Source organism: Odocoileus virginianus, chromosome 3 (genome assembly GCF_023699985.2).
Source record: "Odocoileus virginianus isolate 20LAN1187 ecotype Illinois chromosome 3, Ovbor_1.2, whole genome shotgun sequence".
In the NCBI taxonomy this organism is placed as follows: domain Eukaryota; kingdom Metazoa; phylum Chordata; class Mammalia; order Artiodactyla; family Cervidae; genus Odocoileus; species Odocoileus virginianus.
In genome coordinates, this window is record NC_069676.1 from 19,636,396 (window position 1) to 19,652,938 (window position 16,543).

General features: G+C 46.4%; 1 protein-coding gene across 1 annotated transcript in view; it reads right to left on the reverse strand.

The window, feature by feature from the left end:
* RAD50 (RAD50 double strand break repair protein) overlaps window positions 1-16,543 on the reverse strand; it is a 249,957-nt gene that overhangs the window by 203,519 nt on the left and 29,895 nt on the right. The window contains exon 3 of the mRNA XM_070465048.1: window positions 7,822-7,860. The gene's annotated coding sequence lies outside the window, so the exon portion shown is untranslated. The remainder of the gene's footprint in view (window positions 1-7,821; window positions 7,861-16,543) is intronic.

Below are 16,543 nucleotides of genomic sequence, written 5' to 3' on the forward strand. Positions count from 1 at the left end.
TACTGAAGCTGCAACCCTCGATTTCCCTGGCTTTGGGCTCCTTCCTGGGAGACAGGGCAATGCCTCCAGGCCTCCTCCTCCTGCCCAGGAGGGCTGAGGGCCCAGGAGCCTGCTGGTGTGGGTCGGGGAGGTTGGGCCCTGAGGGCTATGCCTGTGCTGCCCCTGATGGGGGCACATCAGCCCCCATGTGCCACCTCACCACCCATCTGTGAACTGCCACAGTGGCAACCTTGGCCAGCCAGAGTGACACTACCCCTTCCTGTCATCATCTTTGAGAAGTATTTATGATACATTTCCTTTTTCTGCTTTAGGAAATGGGGGGCCAGGAAAAATTCTGCTTGAAAGGGGTGCATAAATTCACCAAGGGTGGATTGGACAGCAGGTGGTGAGGAGGTAAGAGAATCCAGAGAGCATTCCAGAAGGTGAGTCGTGAGGGCTGAGCTCAGAGGTGCCACGGGAGAGCTCGGCTGCTGTAGGGTGTGAGCCCTGATGCTGCTGCAGGGCTGTGGGGCTCACTGGGCTCTAGTGGACAGACAAGCACATGGCACTTCCCAGAGCAAAAGCATCAGAGAAGCTACTGACCGGGAAGCACAGAGGCCTGGCAGGTCTGAACTAAGGGACTTCTAATGTCACACTGGGGGAATCCCACTCAGAATTGCTCTGGATGTCCCCCAAATACCCACTTTACCTTAAGACCCAGCAAGGATCTGTTATGCAGGAAGGGATTTAATCCTTTTCTAAAACCCCTGATATTTTCCAGCCTGTGATATAATTTCTGAAAGTCATCATAAATTTTCTCTCCTGGTTTCCTTCTATTTACATGCTTATTTTCCTTTTCAAAACACCTCAGTAACATTTCCCCACATGAAGACGTCACTAATGCTGTACCCTCTACTATCTATTCTGCTTAACAACTAGGAAGTGAATTTTCAAAAGCCCCTGAGTAACCCAGAGATGGCAAGGAGCTCACACAGAACATTTCAAAGAGGATGCTTCAGGGCTCATGCAGGGACCATTATTGTTTTAGAAGCAAATCAGAAGTTTCTGTCTGGGCAGGGTCCCGGTAACGAGCAGAGCTTAAGGAGGGACTGTTTCCAAGGGGGTGAGCAGCATCGAGGAAAGGAGAAACACCTTGGAATCAGTGACAACGGGGAGCTGTTACCATGGCCTGGAGGGAGGAGGAGGTGGGACTGTTACTAGGACCCTGAGAGAGCATGGCTCTCTGAAAGAATGGCTGCTGGGAGTTGCAGTGGCTTTAAGGAGAAGAACACAGTCCTGACCTGAGGCCTGGCAAGGGAGGGAGCTGGCGGGGCTGGGAGGGGGGGATGGATAAAGTACCCTAATACACTCCAACATTACTCTCATATATCCTGCAGGGGCCTTCACCTGGCCAAACCCAACTGGAAGCACAAAGGCATGGAGCCTGGTTGGTGCAATCCACAAAGGTCAAAAGCCGGGAAGTGTGGGAAAGGGTAGAAAACACGCAGGGGCCGGCTGGTAGGGGGATACCCTGCACGTGTGCGTCCTAAGTTACTTCAGTTCTATCCAATTCTTTGTGACCCCATGGACTGTAGCCCGCCAGGCTCCTCTGTCCATGGGGTTTTTCAGGCAAGAATACTGGAGCGGGTTACCATGCCTTCCTCCAGGGAATCTGCCGGACCCAAGGATCGAACTTGCGTCCCCTGCCTTGGCAGGCAGATTCTTTTCTGTTGATCTACCAGGGAAGTCCATACTCTGCATGGTCATCTAGTTTAGTAGCCATTTAAAAGGAGTAAATTAGAAGTTAATGTGCTCCAACTAATAAAAATAAATGGGGAAAAAAAAAAAGAAATTAATGTGCTGTAATATGGCCCCCTCACCACATATAAATGGGAAAAGAGGCAGTCAGAGACAGAGATGTCCATGAAAAAAGGTTTAAGGAATTTTGGTACAGTGATCTGCATCCTCAACATGAAGGGGGACAGATAGCTTTACTTAGTTTAATAATTCCAAAGTAAACAAGTATGTTCGTAAAGAAGATTCTAAATTATCAATCACACATTAAATATGGTCACTGTACTACTTAACTGAGCTTCAACAGGGAAGGGAAGATTATAACACAATTTAGAGATACCATATATCCACTCAAGGAGATTCCCAGGTGGCGCAGTGGTAAAGAACCCACCTGCCAATGCAGGAGATGTAACAGACCCAGGTTCAGTCCCTGGGTCGGGAAGATCCCCTAGAGAAGGAAATGGCAACCCACTCCAGCATTCTTGCCTGGAGAATCCCATGGACAGAGGAGCCTCGCAGAAGGTTGCAAAGAGCTGGACACAACTGAGCACACCCCCCCCCCCCCCCCACACACACACACATCCATTCAAAAGAAGTGTAACAAGCTATCATTAGACATGTCAGGTTATTCACATGTCTCTACCTCCTTTCTCTCCTGAAGTGTCACTAAAAATGCTAGTCAAGAAGTAAAATGGTAAATATGCTCAAGAGCAAACAGAATGGTAAAGAGACATTAGCGGATAAGAGATCTCAGCAAACTCTGGGAAACTGGAAAGCAGATGGAAGAATGAGGGAGGGCTGATATGGAAAAAGTTAGTCTCTTAAGGGCTCCCAGAGGGGGAGACTGACATGAGGCAAGACACTTCTGTCTCAGAACCATGGGGGAGCTCAGACCTTGGGGAGACCAGGTATTATGATGGTGGGGGTCAAGTACAGAGAGCGCAGCGAAAGGAACCAGGGCCACTGTTTGGAATCCTCCCAGATCCCACGTCACATTCTGTCCAACACAGCAGGAGGCTGCAGACACTAAATGGGAGAGACCCTGGCAGAAGAGAGGGCAGATGGACACAAGGATGTAAATGCAGGAGTGACGGCAAGTCTGCATACCCCACCCTGCCCAGGCGTGTATCATCCTGGACCACAGTACAGTGAATTCCAAACATGGCTACAAAAATTTTTGACACTTTTTGAGAGGGAGGACTCTTCCCCTTTCCTTAATCTGGGTGGGCTTGTATTACAGAGGAAGTGATGTTATGTGACTTCCAAAAGGCCCTGCAGCAGCTTCCGTATTGCTGGCAGGAACATTCACACTAGAATCCTGAGCTACAACACAAGAGGCCCAACTACCAGGCTGTTGTCCTGGGGAGGCCATGGGTCATCTGCCTGGTCTCCAGTCCTGCTGCACCCAGTCTTCCAGCTATCCCTGCCGAGTGAAGAACCATGTTGGAAGTGGATCCTTCAGCTGCAGCTGGTTCCAACTTTCAGCCATCTCAGACACTGTTGAGCAGAGAAGAGCCATGCCTTTTCCCAATTCCTGACTTGCAGCACAACAAAGTGGTTGTTGTTTATGCTACTAAGTATTGGTGTGGTTTGTTAGGCAGTAATAGTAATTGGAACAGGAGTTAGAACCCCTCTCTTGAGAGGCTGTGGGGCTCTAGAGCAATGGTACTTAAGGAGGTAATTTTGCTCCCCAGAGAACATTTGGTGAGGTTTGCTGACATTTTTGATTATCACCACTCTGGGAGGAGGGTTACTACAGGCACCTGGAGAGCAGAGTTCAGTGATACCACTAAACATCCTACAACAAAGAATTATTTGGCCCCGAGTGCCCCGAGTGTCAACATGCCGAGGTGGAGAAAGCCAGCTCTAGAGAAAAGAGTCTGACATTAAGAGGCTTGTTAATGAAAAGACTGGCTTGCTTCCTAGAGTGATGCCCCAGGCAAGTTTCCCCCAAATACAGTTTAATTCAGCTTTTTATTGCCTCACTTATAAATATCAATAGATATTTCTGATATTTGAGGAAAACTTCCAATGTGGAAGAGAGAGAGAGAGAAAACAAAAAGAAGCCAGGTGGAAACAAAGACAATTTAGAGAATAGAAAAATATTAAAAACTAAGAGACAAATGAAAAATAAGTAATACCTTCAGAGAAATAAATGGGAGAGAGTGTATCCATAAAACAAGACTGCAATATTATGAAAAAGAAGCAATCAGAAACAAGAATGAGTATTTGTATATTAAAAATATAAAAGCCAAAAATTTTAAAAATCAAGAAAGTATTTACAAAAGGCAAATGGAGGGGAAATAAAAGAGAAAACATAAGAAAATTAGATGATTAATCCAGTAGGTTCAACACGTAAAACAGAGGGGAGAAGATTATCAAAGAATTAATTTTTTCCCCCAGAACTCAAGGACAGATAACATCACACATGACTTAGCACAGCAGTAAAGAATGTCTACATTCACTATGTGTTGAGTTAACCAAAAATCTTGTTAGTCTTACTGGAAGGATGGAAGAAGAAGAACTGGAGGTGGTTTTGTAGGTGAGCTCAATTCTCAGATACCACAAGAAGTCCACAGAGGTCTAAAACTGGTAAATCAAGAAATAACATCATAAATAGAAACAGAAAATAATAAAAGGGTTGAGGGGGGTTCCTCTGAACAGAGTGGGGTAGAAAAACATCGAGAGAGGATTTTTATTAATATTATAAGCCTCTACTTTGTTTAAACCATATGCATGCATTATTTTGATAAATTTGAAAAAATAAACATTTATTAAAAATGAATCCAATAAACAAATTGCAGTGTGATGGGATTAAATTTGATTATTTGGAAAATTCACCCAGGTGGGCAAACCATGCCCCAAGAATGCTCAATAAACTGGCATGGGCAGCACAGAGCTCATTCATGTGGAAGAAGTCTGCTGATATCACTGGTCAGCAGCTGGTGGGTGGGAGAAGGGGTGGGGACAGGGGGGTGGCAGAGCAGCCCTTGGGCAGGCATCACCAGATCCCTTTCCCAGCAGGTTGTATTTGCTTGGGAGACCCTGCCCTTGAGCGTGGATTCTGAGGGCGGGCCAAGAGCTGAGCCCGTGGCTGCAGCCCCGCCCTGCAGGTTGTCTCCGCAGCCAACCGCGACTACACACACTCCTTATCATCTGATGGGTCACCATATCTCCTACCAGAGGCTCCCCAGGTTGGCAAAGTGGGGAACGTGCTTGTGAGGTCTGGGGCCTTACCTCTGAGGTACATTTAAATGGGCACCAGCCCTCAAGCCTAACCATCCTTTTCCTTCACCCACTCACTGACTGTCACCCCTCTCCCTCTCCACTACTTTCTACTTCAATCCTCAGGAGCTTTGCCCTGGAGACTGCTCAGTTGGCCTGCCTGAAGTTTGTTTTCTCTTTTAAACCTTTCCAACTGTTACTTCCTTTTTAAAAATTACATCATCATTATATAAGTGTGGATGAAAAATACTGCCTGCCATATCAGCAAACAAAGGATGCTATGACCATCAAGCCATCAGTCATTACCGCCACTCCCAATGGTGAGCCTGAGATACTGGCCAGAATACTGGCCTTAGACAGCTAAGGTGCATATCAAAGGAATGATTTCAATAAGCCTAGACTCTTGCATCTTCCCATACACAGAAAAGCGCTAAATTCATTAACTTGAGGTGTCTGATTTTCTTTAATTAACAGTAATGTTTTTATGTTCTTACTACCTGCTTTTTGTGGCGAAACTCCTTTGTATCCTGGCTCCTCCCTTACCTTACCTCTTTGAGAACAGTCCCCCAGAGCTATCTGAGAGGCTGACTCCCAGGCTTGAAGTCCTCATAAAATTCATGGAATAAGACACAATTCTCATTTAGGCTGCATTTTTTTTTCCAGTCAACATAAGTAACATGTATTCCTTGCAGAAAAGTTTTAAACTGTTGAAAATCATCTATAATTCTAACCAGCCAAATAAAATCAATATTTGTCTATGAATTTGCAGAATGTTTCCACGTTTCCTCACAGGTAGGTATCCAGGAAAAGTACTACTGTTTCATGTTTCATCTGAATACCACCAGCACTCACTACATGTTGGACCCTGAGCTGGGCCTTTAGAGGTGTTAATCCCACTAAATCCTCACAACTCTGCGAGGCAGGCCTTATTATGCCCATTTTACAGGCAGGAGACAGAGGCTTAAGGAGATCATATCACTTGCCTGAGTTCTCATGTGGGTTAAGAGACTGATCTCAATTTAAACCCACTAGGCTGAATACAAAGCTACTTTCCTTGCTTGCATTGCTAAGATTTTTCCATTTTTCTTTTTCTCTCTGTTGGGCTGCATCTCACAGGCCTATAAGGCCTGTACTTGCCCAGTTTCAAGACTGAAGAAAGAGCCTGGAGTCAGTGACAGAGACATCAATGATATAATGGATAGGGGGGGATCCATCTTACAAATGTGAAGCAAAGTCCTGGACCAATACCCCCCATGTGATGGTGAGCAGGACAAGGAGGCAGCCTTCGCTCCTGGTAAGGGGAGACTGCCTGTTACAGGGGGAATAGAGAGCAGGTTGGCTCATTGGATACCAGGGAACCTAGCAGAGGGGCACGCCCTTCCTTCACTGCCTCTTGGACAAGAACAATCTCTGGTTGGGGCCTGTGGCAAGCAAGCATATAGGAAGGTCAGTCATGTGAACAGGGTGTAGGTGAAGCAGGCACTGATCCAGCATGGCATGTACAGAGAGCAAGAGAATAGCCATTTTGGGCTTCCCTGGTGGCTCAGTGGCAAAGAATCCACCTGCCAATCCACCTGACATGGGTTCAACGTCTGATCTGGGAAGATCCCACATGCTGACGAGCTACCAAGCCTGTGTGCCACAACTACTGCCCCTGTGCTCTAGAGCCGGGGCACCACAACTACCGAGCCCATGTGCTGCGGCTATCAAAGCCTGCGCACCCTAGAACTCGTGTTCCACAAGAGAAGTCACCGCAACGACAAGCCCTGGCATCACAAATGGAGAACAGACCCCACTCTCTGCAACTGGAGGAAAGCCTGAGCAGCAGTGAAGACCCAACAAAGCAGCAACAAAGCCAAAAATAAATGAATAAAATTATATTTAAAACACAAAACAAAAAAGAGAAGAGCTCTTCTGAATGGCCTGACCATACACTTTTTTTTTAAAACCTAGCAATATATGTAAACATTGTTCTTATCAATATATATACACCCCTGGGTCATGCTGCTGCATGACGGGTCTTTGTGTAGATATGCCAGATTTTAAACAACCAACTCCTTTTTGTTGGGCTTTCCAACGTTTCCTTTTTTCCTATTATAAACAATGCAGTTATAAATATCTTTATTCATCCACCTTTGCAAACATGTGTTTATTTCCAGAGGATAAATTCCAGATGGGAGAACTGCTTGGACAAAAGCTAGATACATTTTTAAAAGGGGCCCCTTTTCCAATCACATCAGCAGTACACATCGTTGCACATTCCCCCCACATTCATTATTTACTGAGTATTTTCACTTTTTAAAATTTGGACTGTGATTTAACACAGAAACAGAGACCCCTCTATGCTGGAAGCATCCTAGTATATTCCTCTAGATTTAGAACCAAACCATTCTTGCTTTAAAAAAAAAAAAAGAAAAAGCCCAAACACTCTGCCAAGGCCTGCTCTGACTTCGGCAGGCGGTGTAGAACCTCCAGAGAGACCAAAGAAGAGGAGAGGCTTGGAAGGAGGAAAGCAGATGAGGAGGACCAGGCTGTGGGCCCATGACTGACTGTCGTCGGGGAGGCTGCCAGGTTTTCCCAAGGGAAGCACTGTCCTCCTGGGTCTGAAGACTGGACAGCCACCTCTGCTGACCCATTCCTCAATACTTAGCTGTTCTTCACTGTCCCCAGCTCTCACTTTAACCAAGAAGTCAACACGAGTTCCCATACCTTCACTTTATTTGTCTGCCAACACTTTCAGCCCTCTGGGTCTATACTGAATACATCTCAAGGCCTTTTAAGTTGAGAAGTTTTAAACTAGACACAGTCTTATTGTTCCTTTACCTTGATGTTGTTTTCCTTCAACAGGCTGCAAACTGGCACCTGCAGGTAAAAAGGAAAGAAAGTGATTAAGGGAGCGCACTAAGGCGGAGCCTTGGGGCAAAGTAAACCTGAATGGAAGTTGAGTGATGAGTGCTCACCTGTGGCAACTTGGCTGTGAGTCGGCCGCATGCTGGCCCAAGGCAGAAACAGGCCCCTGACATCCATACAGGGGTATTCTCCTGCCCAGGGCAGTTCTCTTTCTCATTTGGCTCATTGACACTACTTTGCTGGCAGAAACCTCTTTCCCCTCGTCTCAAGGCCTTATATAAACAGTAAGTGGTTCTGCCATACCTTTTTTTTTTTTTTGCGGGGGGTGGGTGATGGTGGGCATGTCATGTGGTATATGGGATCTTAGTTCCCTGACCCGGGATCAAACCCATGTCCCCTGCAGTGGAAGTGTGGAGTCTTAACAACTGGACCACCAGAGAAGTCCCCATCATACATTTTTATTCATATGTCCATTCACAAAATATTTACTGAGCACCTACCGTATGCCAGGCACTGTCCTCGGGCTCTAGAAATATAGCACAAGACAAAACAGATGAAAACCCTGCCCTTGTGGAACTTGAAGACCAACCAACCAAATAAATTAATTAAATAGTAATCAGAAAAGTTAACTGCTCTGGAGGAAAAACAAAACAAAAGATGGTAGAAGGAAATGTTGGAGCAGAAGGTGGAAAGGAGTGCTGAAATGGTAAATACTGTAGCCAGAGAAGCCCAGATATCTGAGAAGATAACTTGTGAACAAAGACCTGAAGGAAATGAGGACATGAGCCCTGAGAATAAGCAGGGAAGAAGCTTCCCAGGTGGGGTCAACAGCATGTGCAAAGGCCAGAAGGGAAGAGCCTGTCTGAGATGGTAAAGATCAGAGAGGAGGGGAGTGTGGCCAGGGAAGAGTGAGTGAAGAGGAAGTAAGGGAGGGGAGCAGAGAGGCAGTGAGAGGCTCCAGAGTGTGCAGAGTACTGAAGTTCATCAAGCACTGACCTTGAGCTTTGACTCAAAATGGGGGCCACTGGGAAGTTTTACACAGAGAAGGGACACGATGTGTCTCACACGTTAACAAGGTCACTCTGGATGTTGTGTTGAAAGTAACCTGGGGAGCACAGGTCAAACCAGTTGGGAGGATACTGCAGAAATCCTGGAAAAGACAATGATGGCTTGGACTGGAGAGTTAGCCTGGGGCGGGGGACAGGTATTGAGACCTAGTCAGATACTAGAAAGTAGAGCCAACAGGATATGTTGATGGGTTTAGAAGAGAAATATGAAATAAAGAGTCAAAGAGAACTCTGAGATTTTGGCTTGAGAAAACGAGAAGAAAGAATAGTCATTATCTGCATGCAGAAGCCTGACGATGGAGCATGTCTGGCAGGGAGATAAGGAACTCAGTTTTGTTAAGCATGAGATGACTTTTAGACACTGAAGTGGAGAGGTGAGTAGGCAGGTGGATATATGTGTTTGGAGTTCAGGGGAAGAGAGATCCAGACTGGAAATGAAGATTTGCAAGTGCTCAGCATGTAGTTCTTATGAAGCCATGGTATAGGAGGAGGTCACCAAGGCGGGTAACTGTCAATATACAAGCTGCCTTCAGTTCATGAAGACTGTGTGTATGCGTAGTTTCTCAGTTGCGTCCGGCTCTTTGTGACCCCATGGACTGTAGCCCACCAGGCTCCTCTATCCATGGGGATTCTCCAGACAAGAATACTGGAGTGGGTTGACACGCCCTCCTCCAGGGTGATCTCAACCCAGGGATCGAACCCAAGTCTCCCACATTGCAGGCGGATTCTTTACCCTCTGAGCCACCAGGGAAGCCCTCATGAAGGCTAAGCTCCATTCAATTGCTCGGCAAAGGAGACTGAGAAGGAGTAGCAAGTACAATAGGAAGGAAACCAGGAGAAAGGGTTTCGAGGAGATGGAGCACTTCACTGTGATAGGTCAAGTCATATGAGCACAGAGAATTAATAACTGGATTTAGTGTCTTGGCAGCACAGGCGATCTCGGTCAAGGGCAGAGTCAGCGGAATGGCTGGGATGAGAACCTGACTGGAACAGGTTCAAAAGAGAGGAGCCCAAGTCGTGAGCTAGAGGACAGATGGGGCTGGCAGCCTCAGGAGCTCTGGAAGCGAAGGGGTAAGGGATGATCAGATAAACTGCTTCTAGCTTCACTTCACTCATTTATAAGCTGTAAAGCACAAAGCTGGTACTTCCACAACACACGTAACAATTTGGCAGCTGCTGTTACCAAGTTGGACCAGATTCTCCATGTTGCTGAGCTTCAACCAGTTCTGGTCCCCAGAGAGAGTAATCAGCTTGTCTCTAGACTCCCAAGATGTTAATCCCACTTTCTCCAGGTCACCTCGAGCCTTAGGATCAATGCTCACAACTTCAGAGGGCTGCTGAACAGCCTGGTCTGCTTCTTATAGACTGCTCAGGTCTCTTCTGATGGGAAGTCAGAGGAGCAAGACGGCAGGGGTCCTGCCCCCACAAAGCCTGCCTTCTGGTGGAGAGGATGAATAACCACCCAGAACAGATGAGCAGCAGGTCACTGCAGACATAGTTAAGTGCAATGAAGACAATAAAATGGGGTGAGGGAGGGAGAGAGAATGTGGGAGGGGCCTCCTTCAGCCCGGGTGTGTGATCAGGAGGCCTTTCTGGCAGACGACATTTCAGATGAGACCCAGGGAAGCCTGGCGTGCTGAAGTTCATGGGGTTGCAAAGAGTCAGATACAACTGAGTGACTGAACTGAACAGAGGGCAGCTCATTCTCCTCAAGCTGTGCCCAATCCCACACTGCTCTTGAGCTTTCAAACCTCCCAAGGCTAGGTAGGGACTGGAACCAGCTAAGTGCAGGTCCAAAAAGAGATATTCTCTTCTTTCTCTAATATATATTGTGGGGACTCTTCTCTCCATGATTAGAAAATACACACATTTTTTTCACTGAAAGATGTGGAAATACTGAAAACAGAAGTTTCAATTCCACTACCCAGAGATCGTTATTGCTCATACTTTTTATTTTTACTGTTCACATTTGGTGTGCATCTTTCTAGACATTTTTCTACACACATATACACAAATTTTTAAAAGACGGGATCATGTCGTATATTCTGTTTTGTGTACATTGTTTTAGTCATGAGTTGTGACTAAATTATAAGCACTCATATAATTTTCTTCTCCATATGATTCTTAATGGCTGCATAGTATTTCATTGAACGCATACTTTTATCACATTTTATTTAATTCCAAAACACTGGCCATTTAGATTGCTTCCAGGTGACTGCTACTATGAGTAAATACTATAATGAGTAATCCTATATGTATCTTTTTTCTTTAGTGGAGGAGGCTTGCAAATTTCTCATTGTTTCCTTGGATTAAGTGAAAATGCCACTGCCCAGTGGGAGTGCCACAGATGTCACGGCATCAAGAGGCAGCCTGAGGCTGAGGGCAGAGGGCGGGCAGGGCTGAGGCCTGCACCCAAGAGCCCCAGAGCCTGATTTAATCCTCTGACATAGCCCAGGCCTGACTTCCTCCCTAGAGGACCTGAGGAGTAGGAAAATAATAGGCCCCTCCCATAGGCCAAGTGAAATCCAAAGGGATTCCCCACCTGAGCCAGGAAGGGGGTGTCTCTCTCTGACCTGAGCACAGACAGCACCACCCCTCCCTTGAAATCCCCTTGGGGAAGCTCCTCCGTCCACCCCTTCCTGGGGAAAATATCTGAGGGGTCAGGCAGGCTATCTTTCTTTGAAGCAGGGCTACTGGGGAGTGCTTGTGAAAGAGAGGGTTCTACAGAAATAGGAGCTCCTCTCTTACTCCTGATCCAGCCTTGCTCCCGAATCCCTGAATTCCTCAGAGGAGCCGGCAGGGACAGTTTGTGCCTCCCATGTGAGGAATGTCCTCAGAGACAGTGAGTTCTGGAGTGAGTGGGAAAAGCACAAGCCCAGGAAGTCATCAGACCTGGGTTTGAATTTGAGCTCTGGCACATTTCAGTCTCATCTTGAGCAAGTGACTTCACCTGTGGAATGTAAGCTCTAGGAGGGAGGGACTTGGATCTCTCTTGTTTACTGTTGTATGTCTGTAAAATTTAGCATGTAGTAGGTGCTCAATAAATCCCATGCCATTGTATGCTCCTTTTGGAGCCTCAGTTTGTTCATCTGTAAAATGGGGTGATAACACCTCACTGGTTTATTGTGAATTAAAAAATAAAACATGGGTAAATACTTAACACAGTGTCAGGTATTCAAGAAACACTAGCGGCCAAAGCCCTGGAGAGGTGCTTCCACCATGCTCTGCACACAGCGCTGACATGAAGCTCTGCAGTTCACCCTTGTTAGAATTAGTTTACCTTTACTCTGCTCACAACTGCATCCCAAACATGCCTCTGGTGTGGTACACACTACACTGTGCGTGCTTGTCCAACTACCCCGTTAGGCTTAGGGCAGTTTAAGGACAAGAATTCTGTCTGTATCCTCTGTGTCTCTGAACAACAATAAGAAGTAATAAGCAAGGTTGTTATTCCCATTCTACAGATGAGGAAACTGAGGCTAAGAAAGGTTAGATGCCTTGCCCTCGTTGCACAGACTGGGAGTGGCAGAGCAAGATCTAAACCCAGGTCTGATTTCTGGGCCCCTGCTCACTTTTAGGTGACTCTCTTACAAATAGTGTGGGGGTAAGAAGGAAGCAAGCTAGTTCCCAGGGCCTCCGAGGGAAAAGGCCAGCAGAACTCCAAGAGGAATGGGGTCTTCAGGGAGCTGGAGAGTTGTCAGGGCACCAGCAGTCACCGGAGCCCCCTCTTATCCTCCTATGGATCACCACGCATGCAACAGCTGCAACCCCCAGAGGCCCGTGGTTTAGCTGGTCTGCGACAGGCTGGTGCAAAGGTGGGGACCCCAGGCACCACCTATCAGTGTGGAACCCAGCCAGCAAGGGGCCTTAGTTTCTCCTGCCCAGAGCTGAGGGTCTTGGCCCCACAACAGGGGTGGCAGCTTCAGGGCATCTGCTCAGGGATGGCCTGTCTTCAACTGTGCGGCAGGACAAGCTCCCTACCAGACCACAAGCATCTTGATGTACTCATCTCCACGACCTCAGGATCCTACTGAACGAGTGAGAGCCCCCAGCCTCCAACAGTGGTGACTACGGGAGAGGGAGCAGTTAGACGTAAACCAGGGATGTGGAGGGAGGAAACAAGGGACCAGGCAGGAGGGTTTTTAATGACCAAGAACAACCTCTGTCTCCTTTCCCCTTTATTAAACTGTATGTTTCTGGAGGGCAGGTCTGTGGCTGATTCATCTGTGTCTCTACCACACCCAGTAGAATACTTTGGTATTCGGTAATAGCAACTGAATTGTAGCTTACTGAGGTATACCTGGAAGCCAGTATAAAGAATGACAGATGTCATTGGCTCTTTGTGCCGGGGTCATCCTGGAAAGGGTGGTCCTGCTAGTCCAGTGTCCTGACTAGGACGGCCCCAGAGAGGGGCAGGGACTCTTCAGCTGGGCTACTCAGGGTGTGTGCCTCCCTCCCCAAATCCCACCCAGGTGACTAACTCTCCTTTCCCAAGCCAAAGAAAGACCACCTGGGGGGAATCTCCTGACTCTGTGCGTCTCTCTGGTGACAGGAACTGACTGGGAGTATGGTGTCACATCCTTGTCCTGAGGAATGTGGGAGGGCTGTGGGCCATGAGAAAGAAACATTCAGAGCAATTATCTCTTCTTTAAAGTAAAACTGCTGCTTTTGCCTGAACGGTCAGATCAGCAGGTTCTTTTTCCACCTGCCATTCCCACGGTATGTGGTGTTGTTTTTGTGTGCTCAGTCATGTCCAACTCTTTGCAACTCCATGGACTATAGCCCACCAGGCTTCTCTGTCCATGGGATTCTCCAGACAAGAATACTGGTGCAGGGTGCCATTTTCTCCTTCAGGGGATCTTCGCGACCCAGGGATTGAACCCATGTCTCTTGCAGCTCCTGCATTGGCAGGTGGATTTTTTTTTTTTTAACCACTGAGCCACCTGGGAAGCCCCTGCATGCATGTGTTACATGGCTATAAATAATCCTGGTATTGCATACTTAAAATAATGCCTTTCTTCAATCCTTGTTGGCCCGTCAGTGTAAACTGTGTTGCCCCTGACGATGTGCTTTGTACAGGGCTCGTCTCTACAAGGCCAAACTCAGTATGCATTTTATCACTTGCACAACTGTATAGCCTTAAGCTTAAGCCTTTAAGCCTTAAGCCTTAAGGCTGAAGGTATCTAGATCCTGTAGGTGGACACCCTGGAAATCAGATACAACACACATCTATCCATGTGGCCCTAAATTAAGTCTCTAGGATTAGGTCTAAGCTCAGACAGCAGCCAAAGGCCTCCAAACTATGGCCCACTTTACCTGCCTAAAAACACCCTCCCATCTTGCACTTCACTTACCTAAGTAAGTGAATGTGACTCAGGTGAGATGCAATTACCTGGACCAGCCAGTGGGTCCCAAAGTGTGGTTCCCAGACCAGAAACATCAGCATTAGCTGGAAATTGTTGGAAATGCAAATTCTCAGGTCTTACTCCAGAGCTACTGAACCAAGATCTCTGGGTGGGGCCCAGCTGCCTGTGTTTTCAAAAGTCCTCCAGATGATTCTGACATGTGCTAAAGCCTGAGAATCACCTGGATGTGCCATTCCCTAAGCCTGAGTTGTCCTTCTCAGGCCTTCTCTGCTTGTTGTCATCTCAACCCTGGTCAAAGTTCTGCTCAATACTATTCCTTTCAGGAAGCCCTCCTAGTCCCCTGAGCACCGGTGAATGCCTCTTCCTGAATCACACAGCCCCTTTGTCATTCCCTTCCCCATTAAGGTAAAATGGATTCTTTTCTGCTTTTTCTTCTTTTTTTTTTTTAGCATGTATTTTCTGCTTCGTTTTACAGCAAACTGAGCATTTGTTAACTGCATCCCAAACTGATTTCACCTTAACACACACAAATGTTACTCTGAAAACATCTTTGAGAGTAAAGGCTGTGTCTTCCTTTACTCTGTCTGTCAACAAATATTTACTTTCAGAGATAAAACGTGTGGTCCTATCCTCCAGGAGCACAGGATCATACAACATGTACTTTTTTGGTGTCTGGCTTTTTTTATTCAACATGTCTGAGATTCATCTGTATTGTTATGTGCCAACATAGTTTGTTCTTTTTCAAATTGCTGTGTTGTATTCCACTGTATGCATATGACACAATTTTATCCATTCTGTTGCTGATGGCCACTTGGGCTGTTTCCAGTTGATGAATAAGAACACTGGAAGATATACACACTCGTTCCTACTGAGTACATACTTAGGAGTGGAATTGATAGTTTATAGAATGAATGTAATCTCAGCTTTAGTAGATACTGCTAAATAGTTTTCCAAATTTCCAAATGCTCAAATTTATACTCCTATCACCAACATGTGAAAGTGAAAGTCGCTCAGTCGTGTCCGACTCTTTGGGACCCCATGGACTATAAAGTCCATGAATCCTCCAGGCCAGAACTGGAGTGGGTAGCCTTTCCCTTTTCCAGGGGATCTTCCCAACCCAGGGATCAAACCCAGGTCTCCCGCATTGCAGGAGGATTCTTTCTTTACCAGCTGAGCCAGCAGGGAAGCCCACCAATACATGAGGATTTGCCTATATTTGGTATTATCAATCTTTTAGGCTTTGGTCCTTTAGGGTAGATAAACAGTGTGTTAAAGTTCTAACTTGCAGAGTGACTATTTAGATATCCACTTTAAACATGTTCTTGCTCAAGGCTTTTGCTGATTCTGCCTGTCTTTTTCTTATTGACCTACAGGCGTTCTTCATATATCCTGACTACAAGTCCTCTGTCAGGTATGTTACTGAAAGTATCAGCCTGTGGTTTGCCTTTTCATCCTTTTAATGGTATCTCTTGATGAACAAAAGACCATGAAAGTTCAACTTATCTATCTTTTCATCTATGACTATTGCTTTTTGTACACTGTTTAAGAAATCTTTATTTTAGGGGCTTCCCTAGTGGCTCAGTAGTAAAGAATCCACCTGTCAATGCAGGAGACATGGATTCGATCCCTGATCTGGGAGGATCCCACATGCCAGAAGCAAGTAAGGCCAAGTGCCACAACCACCAGGCCTGAGCTCTAGAGCCTGGGAGCCATAAGGAGAGAAGACAGTGCAACGAGAAGTCCAGGCACTGCAGCTAGAGAGTAGCCCCTACTCATCATAACTAGAGCAAAGCCCACAGAGCAACAAAGACCCAGCACAGCCAAAAATAAGTAAATAAAACAAACACAAAAATAACTAAATTCTTTAAAAAAGAAATATTTGTCTTAATATCAATAAGTCCAGTAAACACAGAAATAATCACAAAAAACTAATGTTTAAAAATCCAAAGAATTGAAAAGACAAAGTCTGAGTGGGAGAAAAACTGCGTTTGTCCATGACGGTGTGCCCACTTGAGTGTGACATGCAAAGCCTGTGCTTCATTCTAGGATGTGATGGAGGCGAGAGGTGAGTCTCTGATCAGTTCAACAAGCCGGTGTTGGTGTCCAGTTTGGATAGGGTGCTGTGCCAGGTCTGAGAATGGCTCTGTGGGGGCAGGGGGACCCTGGCTGACTGGCTCAAGAGAAGGACCCCTCCCCCGTCATGTGTGATAAACTGGGTCCAGCCCCGCAAACCCTGGGGGCTTCCCCTAGTCCATGCCCTGC